Source organism: Camelus ferus, chromosome 11 (assembly GCF_009834535.1).
Source record: "Camelus ferus isolate YT-003-E chromosome 11, BCGSAC_Cfer_1.0, whole genome shotgun sequence".
Lineage (NCBI taxonomy): Eukaryota > Metazoa > Chordata > Mammalia > Artiodactyla > Camelidae > Camelus > Camelus ferus.
In genome coordinates this window covers 58,042,838-58,064,233 of record NC_045706.1, presented here as the reverse complement: position 1 = coordinate 58,064,233, position 21,396 = coordinate 58,042,838, and positions in this window count along the sequence as shown.

Genomic DNA, 21,396 nt, shown 5'->3' with positions numbered 1-21,396 from the left:
TAAAGTATGTATGACACCCGTGGGCGCTCAGAACAGGGAGGGACAAACAGCCTGCGGATAAGGTAAGACTTTAGAAGTGACACTGGGTCAGAATCTTCAAGAATACTATGGAGTCATCAAGGAAGTAAGGCAAGAACAAGTTAGAATTTCTAAGCCTTGCAGAGTAAATTCAATTTAGGGATGGAGTACTAAGCTAGGGAGATGACTTTAAAAGTAAGGAGGGGAAATGCATGAGGTTTATTTGGGGAGAGGCCAAAGTAGGGGGCACAGATGGGGAAAGAAGAGAAGACAGGTCTGGATAGAGAAAGTTTCAAATGCCAGAATGAAGAGTTCAAACTGCATTGGACTGCTGGGAATCACATAACAAAGCTGTATCTAAGAAGAAATAATCCAGCAAAGATAAAGTGCAAACTATATGCATAGAAAAACACCTGGAAATATATTCACTGTAATGCCAGGGCAGAGGACTACACATGCTTACACACGTCCTTTTCCTTTCTTTTTCTGCATATCTAATTTTTCTGTTTTAATGAATTTTTATTATCTTTGCAACGGAAGAAACAACAATGCACGTTATTAGATGAAGCATATGAATGGTGGGACTTGGAAGCTGCCCACTGGCTCACGCTGATGGTCAGTCTCCTCCCTGAGGAAGGGGGCAGGACGGGGGAGTATGTAAGATTCAGGATCAGAGTAACATGGATGGACCTAGAGATCATCATACAAAGTGAAGCCAGTCAGACAGAGACAAGTATCCTATCACTTATATGTGGAATCCAAAATATGATACAAATGAACTTACTTATGAAACAGAAATAGACTCACAGGCATAGAAAACAAACTTATGGTTACCAAAAAGGAAAACGGGGGCTGGAGGGGAGGAGGGATAAATTAGGAATTTGTGATTAATATACACTACTATAAAAAAATAGATTAAACAATAAGGACCTACTGTATAGCACAGGGAACTATATTCAATATCCTGTAGTAAACCATAATGGAAAAGAATCTGAAAAAGAATATGTATGTGTGTATATATATATATGTGTATAACTGAATCACTTCGCTGTCTACCTGAAACCAACACAACGTAAAAAAATAAAAATTAAAAAATTAATATCTCAATTAAAAAAAGATTCAGGATCACTTGACCAGCATCTCTCACAGTGGAAGGAATCTTGGGCACCTACCCAAACCGTACTGCAGGCAAGCGAAGCGAGGTCTGCTGACGGGGCAGTGGCTCGCCCAGGGACATACCGCCTGCCCGGACCTGAGGATCCAAGCTCAGCTCCTGCCTCCCGCTCACCCTCCCCTCCCCACCTCGCTGCTCACCACCTCCCATAACCTGTGCGGCCAGAAGCTCACCAAGCACAGCAAGGACCCACAGGCAACGGCTGAGCCCTGGCGGTGCGGGCTTAGGTCTGCCCTTCCACAGGCCAAGGTCAAGTTTCCCTGTGTCACACTAAGACATGCAGTAAAGCCCCACTTGAAAAGGGAAACAACAGATTATCAGGACTTTCATACTATCGTATCCAGTGGTTCTCAAAGTGGGGAGCTGGGGCCCATGGAGGCCCCCAAGACCCTTCCCATGGGTCTGTGAAGTAGTAACTATTCTCACAGTAACATGAATGTACAATTTGGATTCTACACCCTCGTTCTTGCACGAGCATACAGAAGCCTTTTCCAGAGGCCACCTGACATGTAATGTTGCTACAGATAGAATGGGGCTCCTGAAATGGCTGTTGAGTGATGGAAAGGTACGTGTGAACTTTATTCTACTGAATCTATTTGATTAAATGCAAAGGCAGAGATGAGAAGCCAGCTGTCTCCCGTCCAGCTAGACATTAAAGAAAGTTGCAAAAATATAAAGCACTGACACATTTCTCATTTTATTCTAATTTTTTAATTAGAAAATATAGTTCTTTTTAAGTGTTGTGTTTACAGTTTGTTTTATTTTTAATGAGTTCATAAATACATATATTTAAATTTTTTGTCTTCTGATTTATAATGTTGTGAATGTTGATGGATATAACCCACATAAACAAAAACTCTTTGAGATCACCACTAATTTTTAGGAGCGTGAAGAGGTCCTAAGACCAAAAAATTTGAGAACCTCAAATTCCACTTTCCAGCTTCCCACTGTGTATCCCTTCCTGCCCTGACACCAGCACCTGCCTGTGTCCCCCACCTGCAGGGGATGGTCCTCCTCTCTCATTCCTTCTGTTCTCAGAGGGACACCTAGCACACTTCCTACCAGGTGCCTCTCTCTCTTTCACTCTCTCTCTCTCTCACTCACTCTCTCTCTCACTTTTCCCCACCCCTCACCCCAAGCTGTGCCCTTGGCCCCAGGCAGGGCTGGGCTGACAGTCTTCTGGGCACAGAGTGGCTTTCTTCCCTCTCTCCTGCTTTCCTGCCACCTGTTGCAGGCTTAGAGCCTGCATCTTGCAAGGTACCTGCTTCCCTACTTCCCAGTGCTTTTAAAACAGCACTTCTCCCCAGAGGTTGGCCCCCAAGCCTCTTGAAGGGACTCACAGACTGAGGCACCTGAGAGAATGAAGCTCGCACCTGCCTCTTCATCAACCAGCAATCACTTCCGGAGCCCCAACTCCATGTCAGAGGCTGAGAAAACAAAGACGAGAAAGACACACTCCCCCAGCCTGCTCACAGTTTCCAGGGGAATGAAGACAGAGCTCGCAGTTCTGTCTAGGAAAGCCGGGAAATGCTTCACAGGAGATGTGACATTTGATGTGGATTATACAAGACGAGGAGGAGTGTACAGAGTGGAGAACTGAAGATATTTTGCTGGTGAGAGAAGAGTCCTTTCAAGCCACACAAATGTGAAAATGCATGTCATATCTAGGGAGCTGAATAGATCAACGTGTGCATACTAAGGTGTGCGTGTGGGTGTGTAATTGTGCATGAGGGTATGTGTGTGTGTGTGTTATGTAAGTGTGTAGGCTCTGTGTGCACACGTGCCTGAGTGCACACGTGTATGTATGTGTGGCTGTGGGTCTGTGCCTTGAACACAAATGCATGCCTTGTATGTGCATGTGTGCATGCATCCACATGTGTGTTTGTGTGTGAACATGGTGAGGATGAGACAGGAGTGTCTCTTGGGAGGGAAGGGAATGGTGCTAGACGCACTACACACATTCTCTTACATAGTCCTCGCCACAACCCTGCCATGTAGCTGTCAGGGGACCCATTCTACAAAAGGGGTTAGTGAATTGTCCAAGGACATACCAGTAACAGTACCAGGTGATGAAGCTGTCATTCAGGCCGAACCTCTAACCAGCCCCAACCACAGGGACCTGAGACTCAAATATTGGGAAGTTCGGAAGCCCATCTCCTCCTTGCACCCAGCTCTCAAGCGGAATCCGACTGAAGCCCTGAATGCCCGACATTCCGCTGAGAAAACCTCCGTGCGCAGTGTTTATTTTTCAGGCAGTCCCTCCAGCCCATGCAGGGCAACCCTGCACCTTTACCACTGAGGCAGAAGCTAATACTGCTCTACAAAGCTTTTCTTGCAATTTTGAGAGCCAACAGAACAACACCAACCAGGATTTCCGTCTTTCGGAATGGTCCTTTGGGAAATCAAGCAGGAGGCCAAGGTCTGAGGAAGCTGGGGAGGACCATCAAGTCCTCTCCTGCTGGACAGCGCCACTGAGTGCCCGGTGTAGCTCCGCCCAGGAATGGCTGGAAGAGGCGGGGCGCCGCCAGGCTCACTGGTCTGGGCTCTTCTGTCCTGCCTGCTGTTAAATCCTTTCACTAAACCGTTAGTGACTCAGACTCCACGCACCCCTGCATCTAATTCAGCTAAATGGAAAAGGAGACTCCTTCCGCCAGGTATGAGGATGTGTTTCCTGTGCCAGACACTGCACTGTCTCTCACTTAAGTCACATCCGTTTTCCATAAGCTACACTGTATTTTCTACATCATGTTATATAGAATAAAATTATATCATACATCATATATTACACATTTCATATACATTTATTATATATTTAATATATTTTATATACTTAATACACAATTATTTAGTTATGTATTAAATATATAATTAATGGAATATTTATATTTATACACCTACTAATTAATAAAACTAAACATTTTCTATACTTAATATATAAATATTATATGTTATGTATCCCATATGGCTTACTATATGTTTTATTTTTAGTACAATCGTTTGAATCAGTTATCACTCCATTTTTCAGATGAGAAAACTGAAGCCCCAGCAGGCTTAGATAACTTGTCTAAAGTCCTGCAATTAGGAACTGACAACAGAATGTAAACCTACATCTTCTTGCAACCAGAACTGTGTCTCTTCCTCTGTGTCAGCTCTTTGGACGGGTGTCATGCTCAGTCACAACTAGGATGTGACCAGAGGAAGCCTGGACCCCATGGCTTCGCCCCCGGGCATCCTCCGCTGTGCCCCAAGCCTGACTCATCTGGTTCCAGCCATCGCCACCCCTTCCCTGCAGCCTGAGGGTGGTGGCAGCGCCATGGACCTACTTGTAAAATCCTGGCCTGAAATAGATCAGCAAAGTTTGGTCTATCCAGAAATACAGTATTACAGAGCCCTTAAAAGGCATGTTTACAAAGTGTTTTTAGGGACCATGAAAATAAATGCTCATATGTTAAAATAATAATAATAGACACCCATTTATACTACAAGCATGAGATCAATGTTAAAAAAAATCATAGAGGAAAAGTCAGACAGGAAAGTCACTAAATGCTAACAGTGGTTATTTCTGGATGATGGACTTATGGGTGTCTTTCTTCTTTGGACTCTTCTGTATTTCACAATCTTCCAAAATAGACGTGCACTGCTTTACAATAGGGGGAGGGAGGGTATTTAAAACCTGACTTGCCTTGAAAACTGTGTTTTGCCCCCTTCCCATGCACTTCAAAGGGCTGGGGCTGGAACAAGGTTCCCCATCTGGAGAGCCTGCCAGAGCCTCTCAGCGGGAGCTCTGCGCCTGGGGAAGCACGGCAGCCCTGCGTAGGCGTCTGGGTTTGATGTCTCTGCCCTTTCCGTTCTCCATTCTCGCTTCACCTGAATTTCCCTGGAGAAGGCACAGGCTGCAGCCTGAATCCAGTCTTCCCTCCCCAGCCAGCCTGCATCACTCATTCCACAGCCTCCGAACACTTAGGCCTGAGAGCTCCATAAAACAAGCCTGCCCCAGTGATAAACCTCATCTCTGGGGGCCTCAGAGAACTCCCCCAAGCCCTGTATTGGCAAGTGTGCAACCCTCTCAGAGGGCAGTGCCCAGAAAGGCACCCAGGAACCTAGAGTATAACAGGGGCTGCCTTCCCCTCCCTCTTTGTCCGTTGCTGTCACCAGGACCACATGTGAGGCACTAGCAGCTCACTTCCTCTCACAGCACTTAATCAGTGCTTCCTACAGGGGAGGCTGAACAGCCCCTGCCCAGCGGAGGTCAAGTTCCACTGGGGGAGAGACCCGTGACCACACACTGGATTCGGGGAGGGACCTGCACCATGTCCAGTGCGGTGGCAGCGGGGGGAGCAGATCATGCATCTGGGAAAGGCTGGCTGGGAGTAGCTGTGTCTGAGCTGGATTCCTGAAAGATGACAGGCGACTGGACAGAAGAGAGGTACGTCAGCATGTTGTGCAATGCGAACAGCGGGAGCCAAGAAGCAGACACACAGAATCAGAGTGTTGGAGGTCTCTGGTGGGAGGTGAGACTGGTTAAGATAGGAGCTGAAATGCTACCATCCCCCTCTACCAGAAGGTAGGAGTCCCTTCTTCCGGTAAATGGAGCCAGCCAGTCTGTAAGCAGAGGCACTACCATCAGGCCTGCCGTTAGGGGAGATGGTGGTGGCAGCATAGGAGAGAAAACCAAAGGCAGAACAGCCACGGGGGGTTGCAGCGGACCTTGTCTGCTCAGCTCCCTAGCGCCATAATGGAAATCTACCATAGAGTAAGAATCACTTATCTGCTCTGCCCTGGTCCACAGATGAACAGTGACATAAATAGGGCACATTTCAGACCTTTCATAGTCCCAGTCCTGCTGGGGAACCAGACCTGAGCCGGCCAAGGAGTCAGTCCCACGCCTGGGGACTCAGCACTGGGAACCAGAGAAGCTGAATTCCATCTCCTTGGGGACCCTGGTCTATGACTATGAGCCTGAGAGAAGCTGCTGGTCTTATCTGCCACCAGATAGAGCCTAGAGGGAGCTCTTCTGCAAGAAATGAAGCAAACAATACAAGAGAAACAGAGGAGAGAGGGCAGGATGGGAAGCTGCCTGGGCTCCACACTGCCCCAGCCTCTGATCCCATTTCTCAGGCTCAGTTTTAGTCCCATCCCTCCTTTGCATTCCACGGGGTTGTCAGGGGGGTCTGATTTGTTTTTTCTAGTTAAGGCTGCAAATTGAATTTGTTACTTGGACTCAAAAAGTCCTAATAAAGCTTTATTTAAAAGTTAAGAGCCTAAACTAAGGCAGTATAGTGGGGCTGAAGAGAACGGGGGTCATCTGTAGACTATGAAGTCAACCAGACAGGGGATGAGCCGCTTCATCAACCAGCCAAGCTCAACTGCGTACAGATGGTCCCTCCTTGCCTACCCTCCAAAGGCATCCGTGGGCACTTTTTGAAGAATGCATTGGCTCTAACCATCTAGAAACCACCCATCCACAAGCAGGTTGCCAGGCCAGCTCAGGCAAGACAAGCAGGGCATCCTCTGCATGAAAAGGGGACAGAGGGTCTGGGTCATCCAGGGAGCACCTTGGCCCCTCCATCCACTAAGAGGACAGCTGGGTAACCAGCACTGTTGAACCACTCCAGAGGGAGTTTTCTGTGGCCTGGGGATAAACGGCGTCTCTACCTTTGTGAGGAAGCACGCTGCCTGGAACAAGCTAATGAGAATGCAGGTACCACTGCACCCAGGGACAGAGGAAAGATGGCAGAAGCCCCAGGGCAGGATGGAGGTCCATGGCTGGTCTGAAGACATCCTCCCTCCTCCCACGCCTCCTATGTTTGTAAATGTCACTCAGAAGTCGTTGATCCCTTCAATCAGAAACCCGTGTTCACACTTTATCTGCCAGGTTCAGTTCCTTCATTGTGCAGCTTAGGAAGTTTTCCACCTTCAAAACAAACAAACAAAATCTTGCCCAGATTTTTTATCTGATCCAGATTTCCAGATTTCAGTGCAGCAGCATGTTGGTTGGCCCCATTTAAGAGAAGAGGAAGAAGGTTCAGGCAAGCTTCAGGCCGGTACAATTTAGCAGAAATGTCTTCTGGAAACAGGCTCCAAACTAAAGGTGTAGCCTTTCCCAAGTGGATAGAGTTTGGCCAATTCTGACCCAAATCTGTATCCTAGGTATGTCGGATGAACACAGAGGATGAATGCACCCTGGGGGGCACTGGGAGAAGCCTATTTCTTCTCTGTAAAATCTCAGCCATCGCCCCAAATCCCTCCATCCCCTGAGTCAGGGTTGCTGCAGAGTTTCCCCTTTGGATACACTGCAAAGATTCAGGAAATATTTAAGCACAAATGTCCTTTCTCCCTACAATGAAAAGTCTTGCTTCCATTCTTGTGGAATGGAAGAGAAAACTTACTTTCTCCCCTCTCTGGTTTCAGGTGAGCCAATTCTTTTGGTTTGCACAGAAATTCCCTCCCTGCCTGGGCCCCCAAGCCCCTTACTAATGAATGCCCTGAACCCATTTTACAGAAGCAGCCCCAAAGCTCAGAGCAGACATGAAGGCACTAGAGGGGCCCACAGAGCTGCCAAGATAGCAGAGGGGCTGCTACCGGTTCCACAAAGGCGGCCTCTGTGACCCATCAGACTGTCCATCTTCTGTCCTCCGTGGTGGGGTGCAAAGGCCCTCAGGGTGGCCGTCAGCTGCAAACAGGCAGGTTCTTTTGATCACCTCTGACAAAGCCGGTCTCCTCTGTGCCTTCCCTGAATGTTTATTGAGCATTTAGTACGTACCAGATCCCTCGTCATTCCAACTTTTATAACATTATTTCTTTTTCCACTCCAAGCAGCCAAGAGTCTTCAGTCTCTTTGCCCTTCAGACACCTCCAGTGAGGAATGCCACACCAGGAGTGAGTATGCACGGTCAATACCATGTCCAGCTTTTCCAGAGGCAGCCAAATGGTTGCCTCTGTGGGGTCAGCCACAACCACCCAAGGAAGAGATGCTGGGGACTGTGGCTGGGCCTTGAGATGGACTCAAGGAAAGTTGCCTGCTGGGAGCCCAGCTTCCTCTCAAACGCCAAGTTGTCAGCACAGATAATTGCCTCCTTCTAGAAGCTCAGGGGGTTCCAGGAAGATGTACTGCAGCTCCTCGGCTCCCCAGGTGTCACCGCCTCTCCCTGGCCCACTGCACATCCCCCCCCAACACACACCTGGAGACCTGCACCTGGGGGGCCGGCCGGCCGGCCTGCCAGGGAGAGGGAGGCCAAGGCGCTGAGGTCGCTCCCCACCTCCTCGGAGTCTCTTGTGTCTCCCTGCCTTCCTCCTCGGGACACCACAGGGGGACCAGGCCTCTCCCTGTGACCCAGGGAGCGACAGCACCTCTCACCCAGGAACACAAAGCCTGGGAGGGGCAGTCGGCCCAGAGAGCCAGGCTGAGGGAGAAGTTGAGCAGGTGACAATGAGGCCAGCCTCCCCAGGGCCCCAGAGGATGTAAACCCCAGGTGGGCCAATCCCACAGAGCCTCTTCAAACCAATTTTTTTTTTAATATATCCAACATGGAAGAAGAAAGCAAAACACAATTTCCGTTAAGACAAACGGTATGCTTCTTTCTGTTCTGAAGTTGTTACTTTTATATGCAGAACATTACATAACATTTTAACAAATTTGGGATTGTCTCTCAGTTCTCAATTTTTCTGCACCTTTCTGGAAAGCATAAGTTACACTCACAGGAGAAGAAGATAACTTACAAGGAAACAGTTACAAAATCTGGTTGAAGATGTATTTAAAAGTTGTTTTTCTCCGGCCTTTACCTCAGCAGAATCTTCCCTGTTACCTGTAGTCCTTGTTCTCTCCCTGGATGCTTATTTGTTTGTGAGGTGTGCAATTTTCTCAACCAGATACCTTCTTGAATTTAAAAATTAGAGGGAAAAATAACTGCCTTCTTCCTGGTAATCATGCATTCCTGGGTCTCAGGATTTCAGCTGCTGCTGACTGCCAGCCCCAGGCAGCCGCCTGCTCCCCGGTCTCAGGGGGAGAGGTGTGCTCTGCGGCGGCTCCCTTCAGGTAACACGTGTGCATGTCACAAAATTTACACCAGAGACAGGTCAGCCCTGGAGGAGATCAAGGAGGAGAGAGAAATATTCTGGGGGGTATGTGTGTGTGTAGTGTGGTATGTGTATGTAGCATATGGCATATTTGTATGTAGTATGTGTGCAGTATATGGTGTGTATGTGTGTAGTGTGCGTATGGTATATTGTGTAGTGTGTGTGTAGTATGAGATATGTGTATGGTGTGTATTCGTGTGTGTATGTAATGTGGTGTGTATGTAGTATGGTGTGTGAGTAGTGTGTGTGGTGTGTATGCAGTGTGTGTAGTGTGTGTACTGTGTGGTGTGTGTATGTAGTGTGTAATGTGTGTAGTATGTGCAGTATGTGGTGTGTAGTGTGTATAGTATGTGATATGTGTGATGTGTATGTCATGTGTGTGTGGAGTGTGTGTGTGAGAGCAGTATGTGGTGTGTATGCAGTGTGTGTACACAGTGTGTGTACTGTGTGGTGTGTGCAGCATGTGCAATATGTGGTGTGTATGTGTGTAGTGTGTGTATAGTATGTGATGTGTGTGTGGTGTGTATTGTCGTGTGTGTGTGGAGTGTGGTGTGTGTGTGTGGAGTGTGCTCGCGTGTATGTGTAGCTAGGGGGTGTGTGTGTGGAGTGTGTGTATGTAGTGTGCAGTGTGGTGTGTACGGTGTGTGTGTGTAGTTCCCCACCCCTAGCCGTGTGCTCTCTACTCTGGGAAGCAATGGGGCCAATAACCCATCAGGCTGCCCATGGAGAAGTTGTGCGGCCCCGCATCCCCGTCTGCTCCCGGGAACAAGCAGCCCCTTGTAGCCGGTGTTCTGGAAGCGCCTGGCCAGCGCATGGTGGGCACCCTGTCTGGGGGGGCATCGCTCCTAGGCAGAGACCTTGAACGAGGCTGGACTCAGAGGACAGCGGGCAGCCCGGAGACCCAAGTACGCACCAAGCCCTCCTGGAACTCACTGAGGGGTGCGTGCTGCCCTGGAGGAGACGTCTCCGTTCTCTTGCATCAGGTTTCCACACAGAACCCTCCCAGGGGACCCGGGCATCTCCCAAGGGCAGGGCCACTTCCACTCCACCGGGGATGGGGTCTGTGGACAGACACCTGTGTCCCGGCCTCTCAGGCTCCGGTTACGAGCAGCCCGCTTTGCACTTACTGGTTCTGTTCTCCCTGTCCCCACGGGTGTCCCCAGCCCAGTCTCCGGGTCTGCCTTCCCCCCACGCGCCCCCCGGAGCCCCTCCCTTGCGGCAGCGGCTGTGAGAGATGAGCCCGCGCACGGATGGAGAGAGGCAGCGTCCATCACAGTGGCACATCCAGCCGTGCGCTTAGCACCTGCTGCCAGACCGAAACAAGCAGAAGCCCCGTCCCCCTGGGTGAAAGAACGGCCGGTGGGAATACAGGACTGTCTTCCAGGCAGCATCACCTCATTGAGCCTGACGGAAAGGTAAGAGGTCAAGGTCCTCAGAGGGAAAGCAAGGCTGGGCACAGCTGCCTTCCCGGTGGATGACCTGCCCCAATCCATGGAGTTAGGACGCACTGGCAGGACAGAAAATCATGGCTTCTGCTCTACCTAAAATCTTTCCCTCTCCCAAATTCCATCCAACGTGGACAAAATTCAATGATCAATCAATCAAAGCAGGGACCACCAGTGTCTGCCCTGAGCCAGGTCTGTGGTAAAATGGAGCCGCGGGCTGAGGACCAGTGCAGGAAGGAAGCCACCATGGGTGTCCCCGTCATGGAGAGCCAGCCTTCACCCAGTTTCTGTCCTGCAAACCACATATGCCTTCACCCAACACACTGAGGAGAGCGTGTGAGTGAAACAGGAGCTGGCAAGCAGGTTCTGAGCAGGAACAGGGCCAGTGAGTAATCACACCGCCCCTCTCAGATGAGGTGGTGAAAACCCCAGTGGCCGGGCCACCCCACCACGGAGACAATCAGGGTTTAAAACCCTCCCCCCCACCACTGAGGAGCTAATTCCAGGGAACTGACCTAGGAGACAGAAAAGGATGGGCTCAGGCTAAAAACATTTGATAAAACGGCAGTGGGAGAACAGAGGTGGTGAGAACAGAAACGTTCACTGAGAAAGCATTTCATCGTTGCCATATTTTAGAAAATTGTTATAATGGAACAGCGGGGCGGCGGGGGGAACATTTGCACCTCCAGAGGACAGGGGGATATAGGGTGACAGTAGTTCGTATGAAAACCCCTGAGTCCTCAGGCCCTGCTCCACCGCCCCCACCACCAACCAATCAGCTCCTGGTCCTCAGAAGCCCTCCCTGCAAGGTCAGCTGGCTACTGGAGGCAGTTCTCACCCTCTCAGCTGGGTGATTCCACAGCCAACGTGGTAACTGGACTCCCGCAAGCCTATCCTATATTCTGAAATTGTGTCCCTATTTTTGGCATTAAAATGTTACTCCTTCTGTTAAGTAATGAGGATAACAGATTTTTTTTTAATGTTTATGTTTGGTGAAATAAAAGGTTAGGGTGGTATCTAAAATTCTTTTTGGAAATGGAACTGATCCAAGAAACCACATTCGGGGACTTCTGATACAAGAGAGCACGTGGACTTGTACTCCTACAGGCACGGCTGGAACCCCAGGTTCACTGCCCACTGATTGTTAGCTTATTCACTGCCAGGGGAGTGGGGAGGCCTTGGTTTCCACATCCTTCAATGCATGAAACTTGACTGTATCTTGATTTAAAAAAAAAAAAAAAAGAGGCCAAAAAAGACATTTTGGAAAAAATTGGGGATATCTGAGTATAGACTGGGTTTTAAATGATTTGGGGGTATGATTAATTTTCTCAGGTGTGAAATTAGTAGAGTAGCTGTGTGGGAGACACTTCTTATCTTGGGGAGATACATGCTGAAGTATTTAGAGGTGAAGTTTTATGATGCCTGCAATTTCCTGTGAGATGGTTCAGAGGAGAGAAAAAGAGCAAGCAGCAAATTCGGCAGAACATTAACAACGGCTGGACCTAGATGAGAGCTAGGTAGGTGTTCACTATACTCGGCTCTTAAACTCTCTAAGATTTAAAGCTTGGCATGATAAAAAGTTAGGGGGAAGAGGCTTTAAAAACACCTCTTTTGCTGATTTGAGGGGGCAGAGTAAGTAAAACAGTGTATCAGAGAAATTCTTGTCTGGGAACAAGGAACAGCTGGGCAAAGGGCAAAGCTGTGACCAGCCAGTCACCGTTCTCAGGGGCCCAGTTCTCCCCCACCGAAACAAGATGGCAGCAGAAGAGGGCCTTGGTGAAATCCGCCCCAGGAGACTTAACTCCTTCTAGGATATCCTTAATTTTCAACCTCACCAGTAAGCCTACGAATCTGTTTCTGGGACCCCAAGGTGTATAAATTTAATGTATTTCTGGGGTTGGTCAAAAAGTCCCGGAAATAACAAAAGACTTCTAAAGCAATCATCAGAGAGAGAGACAGAGAGGAAGAAGGAGGAAGAGGAGGAGGAAGGGAGGGAGGGAGGAAGAAGATGAGGAAAGGGAGAGGAGGGAGAGAAGAGCCCCTGAGCAGACCCGGGGTCATCGGTCATTAGAAGCTTCTCTGAAGCGCAGATTATCAGACCAGGGCAGAAATAAAAATGTCTGCTCCCCTGGCTCCACTGCCAACTTTGTTTATTGCTAATCCTTCTTGTTAATGCTCTTAAACCTCAGCATATGTTCCTACCTTCATGAAAGCCTATACATCCTCTTTCAAAATGATGCATTTATGGTCCTTGACCATTCATGAGCTGAGTGCATGCCCAGGTCTGGAATCCACACATCAGATGGATGACAGACTGACCTCCAGATGACTGGGGGGAGCTGGGTGGAGGGTTGGGGTAAGTATACCCTGTGCCTCAGGGAGATCTGCGGGCCCAAGGGGAGGAAGGAGATGAGAAGACTGCTCAGGCAGGAGGTGAAACCAGAAAGTGCATTTCTTGCCATCTGATGCCCTGGTCCTTCCCCAAAGGAAGCTTTTCCCCAAGTAGGAAAGCTCTGATCTTGAACCCAACTTGGCAAGACTGAGTAGAGGATCAAGGGAAAGTAGTACCAGAGCATGTGTGACATCTACTCTGGTCAAGAAGTCCTTGAAATGGCTCCTCTGTGCCCAAGAGGAGAGAGAAGGTAGACCCAGTGCTGGGCTTCTGCGACAGTCTCGGACTGAAGACCAGGGAGTCAACATGAGGACTGGATGGCCTTGGCCAGAGCCTCTGGCAACAGTCCACGACTTCTCTCTAGAATGATGCTAAGTTTCTTGTTCTTGGTCTAAGACCCAAGCCAAGAACCACTCAAAGGGACCAGCCAATGGAAGCAGAGTGAAAATTCCCACTGGGATGGTGTAAGCATGATTCCCTGCATCCTGGAATCTTCCATAAACTCTGAGAGGGGTCAGCGCATCTCATTTCCTTTATATTCTCCACTCTTCCAAGATGGGGCCATCAATGCCACTGCCTGCAGAGTCCAGCCCCCACAAACCCAAGCTCCCTACTCATCAGGACCCCAGGAGCAGGGGTTGCTGAGTCAGAACTTGCTCCTCCTAACTCCCCCTCCAAGCCTCGCTGGCTCAGGCCACCCACCTGAGGGCCTGCCTCGGTCCCACCTTCTGTCTTTGCTTTCATACTTCTAACACTGGCAGGCCTTCAGCTACTGTCCCTGCACCCAGAGTAAGGGAACCCACAACATAAGCCACAAGCTAAGTGGACTTGTGGTGGAATGTGGTCTTTCTGCACAGTCCACACCATGATGCTGTTAAGACTGAGTCTACAACATAATGCCATTTGCAGCAACATGGATGCTCCTGGAGAATGCCATTCTAAGTGAAGTAAGCCAGAAAGAGAAAGAAAAATACCATATGAGATCGCTCATATGTGGAATCTAAAAAACAAAAACAAAAACAAACAAACAAACAAAAACAAAGCATAAATAAAGGACAGAAATAGACTCACAGACAGAGAATACAGACTTGTGGTTACCAGGGGGGTGGAGGGTGGGAAGGGATAGACTGGGATTTCAAAATTGTAGAATAGACTACACTGTATAGCACAGGGAAATATACACAAAATGTTATGATAACTCACAGAGAAAAAAAGGTGACAATGAGTGTGTATATGTCCATGAATAACTGAAAAATTGTGCTGAACACTGGAATTTGACAAAACATTGTAAAATGATTATAAATCAATAAAAATGTTAAAAATAAAAAGAAATCAGAAAAATAACAGCAAAATACACATAAGAAAGTGGGAAAAGTTAGTAATAAAGACAAGAGCAATATACAAAATACACAAAAAACAGGGTCCTATTGTATAACACAGGGAACTACATTCAATACTTTGTAATAGTCTATAATGAAAAAGAATATGAAAAGGAATATATATATATGTATATATATATGTATATGTGTGTGTGTGTGTATATATATATATATATATATATATATATATATATATATATATATAACTGAATCACTATGCTTCTACACCAGAAATTAACACAACATTGTAAACGGACTATACTTCAATAAAAAGAAGACAAGAGCAAAAATTAACAAAATGGAAAATAAATATACAAATAGATTCAACAACAACAACAACAACAAAAAGACTGAGTCTAACAAGGAAAGGTAGCAGAGAAACTTATCAGATTTCGTCTTGGAAATTCCACAATGCCCCTGGAGCCGGGCAACCCCAGGGCTTGTAGCATCATTGCTTTAATGAAAAATATATCAAGAGGCATATCATTGTATGTCATATGGTTCTATTCAACTTCAGTGCAGGGAGAGGAGGGGAAACGGGGGTTGGGGGGGAAGATAACTGAGTCAGACAGGAGGCTGAGAGAAGAGATGGATGAGGAGGGAAGGGACAGAGGAGACGATGGCTTCAAAGCAAGGAAAAGACGAGGAAGAACTCATCTGTCAGAACTGTCAGGCACATTGAGGGATGGAGGGGCAAGATTAATGATGCCTTTATCTGACTCTTCCTGAGCAAGGTTAGTATGCTTTGGTGGGCTCACAGATGGGAACTCTTTTATTCAATAAATGTATTAATTTTATTCCATAATTCAATAATTCAGGTGGTGACTGAGATCAAGAAGACACGTACATCTGCTGTGTGTACTCACTGTACTGTGTCACTGACTCACTGAATTCTCAGGCGCTTATGAAGTTAAGTACCAGCGTTCCTGTTTATAAGATAAGATAAGGAAGTGAGACTTGATGAGGCCAGCTGATTGATCCAAGGTCACCCCCTAGTAAGTGGCAGTGTCAGACTCCAACTTCATCCTATTCCACTCCAAACTACCACACTGACAAACCAGTGCCTCCTCCGCAGCTATTATGTCCTAACCCATAAAGCAGACTCCTTTAAGACTCAAACCTTGAAGATTTTTATATTAGAAGTAAGAATGCTGTTTTGAAACTATTAAGTGATACCATGTTCAGGAAACAGAAGTGCAAATCTTGCCCAAGGTCAAGGGTCCTGATGATCCAGATGATGACAATAAAAAACAGGAACCAAAATGTCTCTTTCTCATTGGCAGGGACAGCACCAAGAACCCACAGAGTTTTATCTAATAAATCTAATAAATCTACTTCTAACATTTGGCTTAAGGTTGAGCCCAAGACAGTCTTTCAATTCTATTCCATGTCACAAAACAAATCTTGTTAACTTACCATTGTCTGGTCACCACATGGAGCTCTGATTAGCATTTTCCAGCAACAGTGAGTGAGTTTATAGAGTATAATCTGAAAATACCAAAGGGGATTTTCCCACTCCATGTGTAACTGCAGTCAGTGAATGAGGACCCTGCCCCCTAATAAAAGAGGCAAAATCGATGTCTTTCTTCTTCCTCTTCAAAAAAAACCTAAGTTAAGTTGTGAGCGAAGAGACAGGCTTGGCACCTGGGAGGGTGCCAACCCCACTTTGATACTCAGCATTTCAATAGCATGAAAAAAGGACCCAATGACACATGGCATGTGTGTAAATGGGAAGGACCCCCAGAGAGGCAGCAAGGGGATGGTTTTGGCAGGAACAAACTGGCAACGTGAAGCAGACAGTGTGTCTTTACAGGGGTTCATCATGTTTATCCTACCCCTGAGGGAGGAACAACTTCACCCCCCTTTGGTGGAAACAAGGGGCAAGAGATAAATTGATGCCGCCAACCCACTGCCGTGATGAGTAACCCACACTCACTAGAGTTACCAGCAGCATGAACTCTGCTGCCCAGGACAGAGGTTCCTTGTGTAGTGGAGCCGATAGGCAGGACAGGTAGATTCAGAAAAACTCAGTGACCTATGACCCACCCAGCAGGATAAATTCCAGACAGGAAGTGACCGAGGGTTTTCAGCGTCTCAGGCCCACTGAAATCCTCCTCCTTTATCCTCAAATCAAACACGTCCACATTCATATGGAGTTGCTACATTCTCCACAGGCTCCTCTCAAACTGCAAACCAGTTCCTCGCACTCTTGTGATGGCCAGAAAATTAAAAACCCAGCCTCTGCTGTTGTGTGTATTGTGGGAAAATGCAAAAGATTGTGTTGATATCAATGAGCCCCAAGATTTTCAGCATAAGAGAAAGGAGACACAGATATCAAATCGATACGGTTAAGTGAAAACTCAACAATCCTGAACTAGAATTGGAAGTAGCAATATGAATCCACAATGCATTTTACTTAAAATATGCATTTCCTAGCTATGTTTACTGAAAAGGTCTGCAAACAATAACCAGTCCAATAGCAATGAGCATTCCCAGCAGTCAGACGGTGGTCTCCAAATCCCCAGAGCTCCAAGGAGAAGGGTGGATCCCAGATTAGGACATGAACAAAGTAAGTCTGTTACATCTTGTTAAACTGGAAAGTAAGAAGTCATGTCAAGAGGGCTCAGCGCCAACCTGAACAGACTTCCAGGTAAAGAAGGGACGACCTGAGCGTCAACAGGGATAATAGCTACAATGAATTGATACATATTTGATATGTTTTAGCCTACGAGTTCCATGATGATGCTCAACAGAAGAAAAAAACTACATTGGTCACCTTTGGAGAATGTTCTAGAATCAGCTCACTACTTGAAATCTTATAAGTAAAGGGGAAGAATTAAGCATAATTCTCTTTCCTATACAATTAGATTTCTGGGTAATCTAATAGCCAATGAAGTGAAGTTTTTCTTTGTAGATGTCCTCCAGCTTATAAATGAAAGGAAAATGGTAAAAAATAGAATGACAGGATGTTGCAACTCCTAATGAACAAATGGTCCTACGCTGTAATCATCACGGCTGCTAACTGTGAAAATGAACAACCAGACACTCCATGACTCGTAATGGAGGTCACAACACCACCTAGGAAGTAGCCTTGCCAACAAATCTCCCCACGTCTGGTCACACCTCTCGATCCATTTACGGGCAACAGGAGAGACAAGGAACACGTAATCAATCTTGAGGAGGCTGTCAACCAAACTGACTGTGGGAAACTCTAGGGGAGAGACAACAACAACAAAATGCGATGAATGAAAAAGAGAGGCTTAAGAGACATCAGTTAAGCTCAAAATGCAGATCTTATTTGGATCCTGATTCAAATAAAGTATTTAAAAATCACATTTAATGAACATTCAGGGAAGTTTAAACATTGACTGGATATTGATGTTGAAGGAGTTATGCTTTTAAATTCTTAGATATAATACTATATTGGGGTTATTTTCTAAAGTCCGTATCACTTGTCAGGGATTTGCTTCAAAAGAATTCAGAAATAGACAAAACAAGGTTGGCCATGGTTGATAATTAGAAAAGCTAAGTGGTGAATACACAGAGAATATGAGTTTCTCTACTCCATTTTTGTGTAATTATTAAATTGTGTTCAAAATTAAAAGTTTAAAAAAAAGGTAGTTTTTTCCACTTTTTCATGCCTGTCTCACTTCTTGTACTGTTGACCTAAATAGATCTGTCTGATTCAGCTGAATCAGTAAAGCCTAATTTTACTCCTTAAAAAAGCATAATACACAAACTATTTCTAAACACAAACATCTAAGATAAATTTCCCAATCATATTACCTAACCTAAACATTTCTTACTTAATTTTCTTACTTACATTTCTTTTTTGATTAGCATCTCCCAACATCTCCTTCCCAACCCCCACTGCATGTGTCCTTCTAAACACGCGACCATTTCATAACAAAAACCAACTGCTGACTGGCTGCCTGACTCGTCTCCTGTCAGTATCCCCCAATCTAGAAGCTCTACAACTGGAAGTGGACCTATGATTTGCTAAGTAAAAGTGATGGATGATCACTGGTCAGAAGCAGGCGGAGGAGGAGCAGGTGGTGGTGCACGGCCTTTGCTCTCCGGCTCACCTGTGTCTTCACTCTGCCTCTCACCAGCTGTGTTCCTGGGCAGCTTATTTCCTCTCTGTTGGCCCCTTCAATAGAGTTTTCATGGCGCACGGGATAATTTGTGTAAATATTAAAAAGAGGTCCCCTGGAGATCATCATACTAAGTGAAGTAAGACAGAAAGAGAAAGAAAAATACCATATGATATCACTTACATGGGGAATCTAAAAAAAAAAAAAAAAAAACAAGAAAAGGACACAAGTGAATTTATTTACAAAACAGAGACAAGTACACAGACACAGAAAACAAACTTACAGCTACCAAAGGGGAAAGGGGGTGGGCAGGAATAATATGGGAGTTTGGGATTTTCAGATACTAACTACTGTATATAAAATAGATAAACAACAAGGTCCTACTGTATAGCACAGGAAACTACACTCAACACCTTGTGATAGTCTATAATGAAAAAGAATATCAAAAGGAATATATATATGTGTGTATATAACTGAATCACTATGCTATACCAGAAATTAACACATTGTAAATCAATTATACTTCAAAAAAATTTTTAATAAATAAATAAATAGAAGGTCGAGACAAAGAAAAAGTGCCCCAGGTAGGCAAGATTCCTCCCCACTAGAAATGGAGGCCAGCAAAGAACACAGGAACCCAGTGGTGGTAAAGAGGAGGACCCAGAGGAATCAAGGGAGCTCAGAGATAGCATTCAAGGGACAGGTGCAATGTCCAGGGTGACAGAGAAAGAGAGCTCTGGGGATGTCGTCAAGTAGGGACTACAGGAGATCTTAGTGGACCCACAAAGTAGGTTACACGAGGTCTCAGGAGATGGGGTGGCCACTGTGAGATGGTGTCCACACGGGGACTACAAGGCCACTGCTCACTCCCGACCTGCTGTCTCCACACACCTGCTCCTCACTTCACACCTGGCCCCCCTGGTCCCCACCCCACGCAGTTCAGCTCCCAGCCGGCTCAGTCTCTCCAGTGTGACCCAACCTCCCTGTGCCACTTGCAGACTCCAACTGGCACAACCTCTTTGTGCCTAGTAATCTTATCCACGGATCCCAGGCAACCTGTTTTTAAAAAGGCTTAGATAAACAAATTCAAAAGATCCAAGGCATCGGAGTCTGAGGATCAAAAAAGCTCCAGGAGTGCCCCATCCACACAGAGCAAGGGTCCTGGCCCACAAAAGCGGGGTCTCTCAGTCCAGCCAGCTCCCTCCTCCCTCGGCAGAAGCCCCTCCCCAGCCCTAGGACCTATTTGCATGAATTGACACCTAGGTCTTTAGGCAAAAGAGAAAAGTAGACATGAAGAAATGAAGGCTAGATTAATGCCTTTTTCTAATCTACCCTGCAGGGAGAACGTGACCACAAGTAAAAGCCGAGAGTTCCTTTAATGAGCACAAGTGAGGGTCCAGACCCAGGCTGGACTGCCCGGGGCCCCGGAGAAAAGGTGGCACAGGGCGTGGGCTCCTTTTCCTTCCTGACACGTGGCCCGCTTTGACTCAGGAAGGGTGAGGTGTATGCAGCGCTGTGGAGCCCCACTGGAAGGGCACCCAGAGGCAGCAGCCAGTCAGAAAAGCGGGCCTCTGACAAAGGCCGGGCAGGAGAGGCGCTGGTGAGCAGCCTCTCTTAAGCGCCTGCCGGGAAGGACCCAACAAGCAGACCAGAGCAGAAGAAAACGAGGGGACAGGCTGTAATGACATCTGACAGTCCCCAGGGGCCCCAAGATCTCTAGGCACAATTGGGAAGCAGAGATCCTGCCTCTGCTGTGGGAGGAGTCAGCCACCAGCATTCAGACTGGTAATACTGACGTTATCTTTTTGTACTTAATGCTGCCGGTCCCCAAGCATTCAAATCACACACACATACGGCATGAGCACCTCTCCAGGGAGATTCAAACAAAAGAGACAACGTCTTAGGCACTTAGGACACAGCTCCTTGTAGGAAGGACAGCATTTAAATTTGACCAGGGAGACCAGCTCCAACCACACACAAAAGCCTGCGATCTAAGGCAGAATGAATGACACAAACAAGAAATTTTAAATTCATAGAAGTTTAAGGTCAGGGTGTGCTGAGAGCTCCAGGGAGGCATCTCAGAAAAAAAGAAAAAAAAAACTGTTTGTTCTTTCCCTGAACACCTACAGAGCACCTCCCAGGAGTGTGCCAGGCATTGCTCCGAGCCCTGGAGACACAGAGAGAAGTCGGGCTGTCCTGGAGAGGCTCAGAGCCTTGGAGGGAGAGCTGGTCGTGGCCTGGTGACAGTCTCTCTGGTGCAGGTCTGTAAGGCGGCCATGGGGGCACAGGAGGGGACATTCATGCCACTCAGGCGGGAGAGAGGCATAAAACCTTCCCAAGGTGAAGATTACTCCAAGCTGAAAGCCGAGGAGCAGGGCCAGTCCAGGGAGGGGGACAGGAGCATCCCAGCCCCTGAGCGGTGTCCGTGGAAGGTCTTCAGGGTGAGCAGGCTAGGGTGGGAAGGGAAGGTGGGAGCCAGACCTCGCGGGTCTTTGAGCCCTGAGAAGGCAGAAAAAGGATCAGAAATGCCAGTGGGACTCCTGGCTCTGGGGGAAAAAGAGGATGAATAAGGTTCTTCAGTCAAAGGGAGGTGTTAGAGGGGAAGCCAAACATCAGGAATGAGAAGGCTCATTTCGGCAGCCTCAGGCCAGTCCGTCACCTTCCCCTGGGCTCCTTCCCTCCCTCCGGTAAGCAACAGGAGGAAGCCTCTCCCTGTCCTCACGCCAGATATAAGGACCCAGTGAGCTGTGGTCGTTAGAGTCCTGAGATTAGTTCCAGGTGCCCTACCAGGGCTAGAGCAGCACATGCTGTGAGCTCC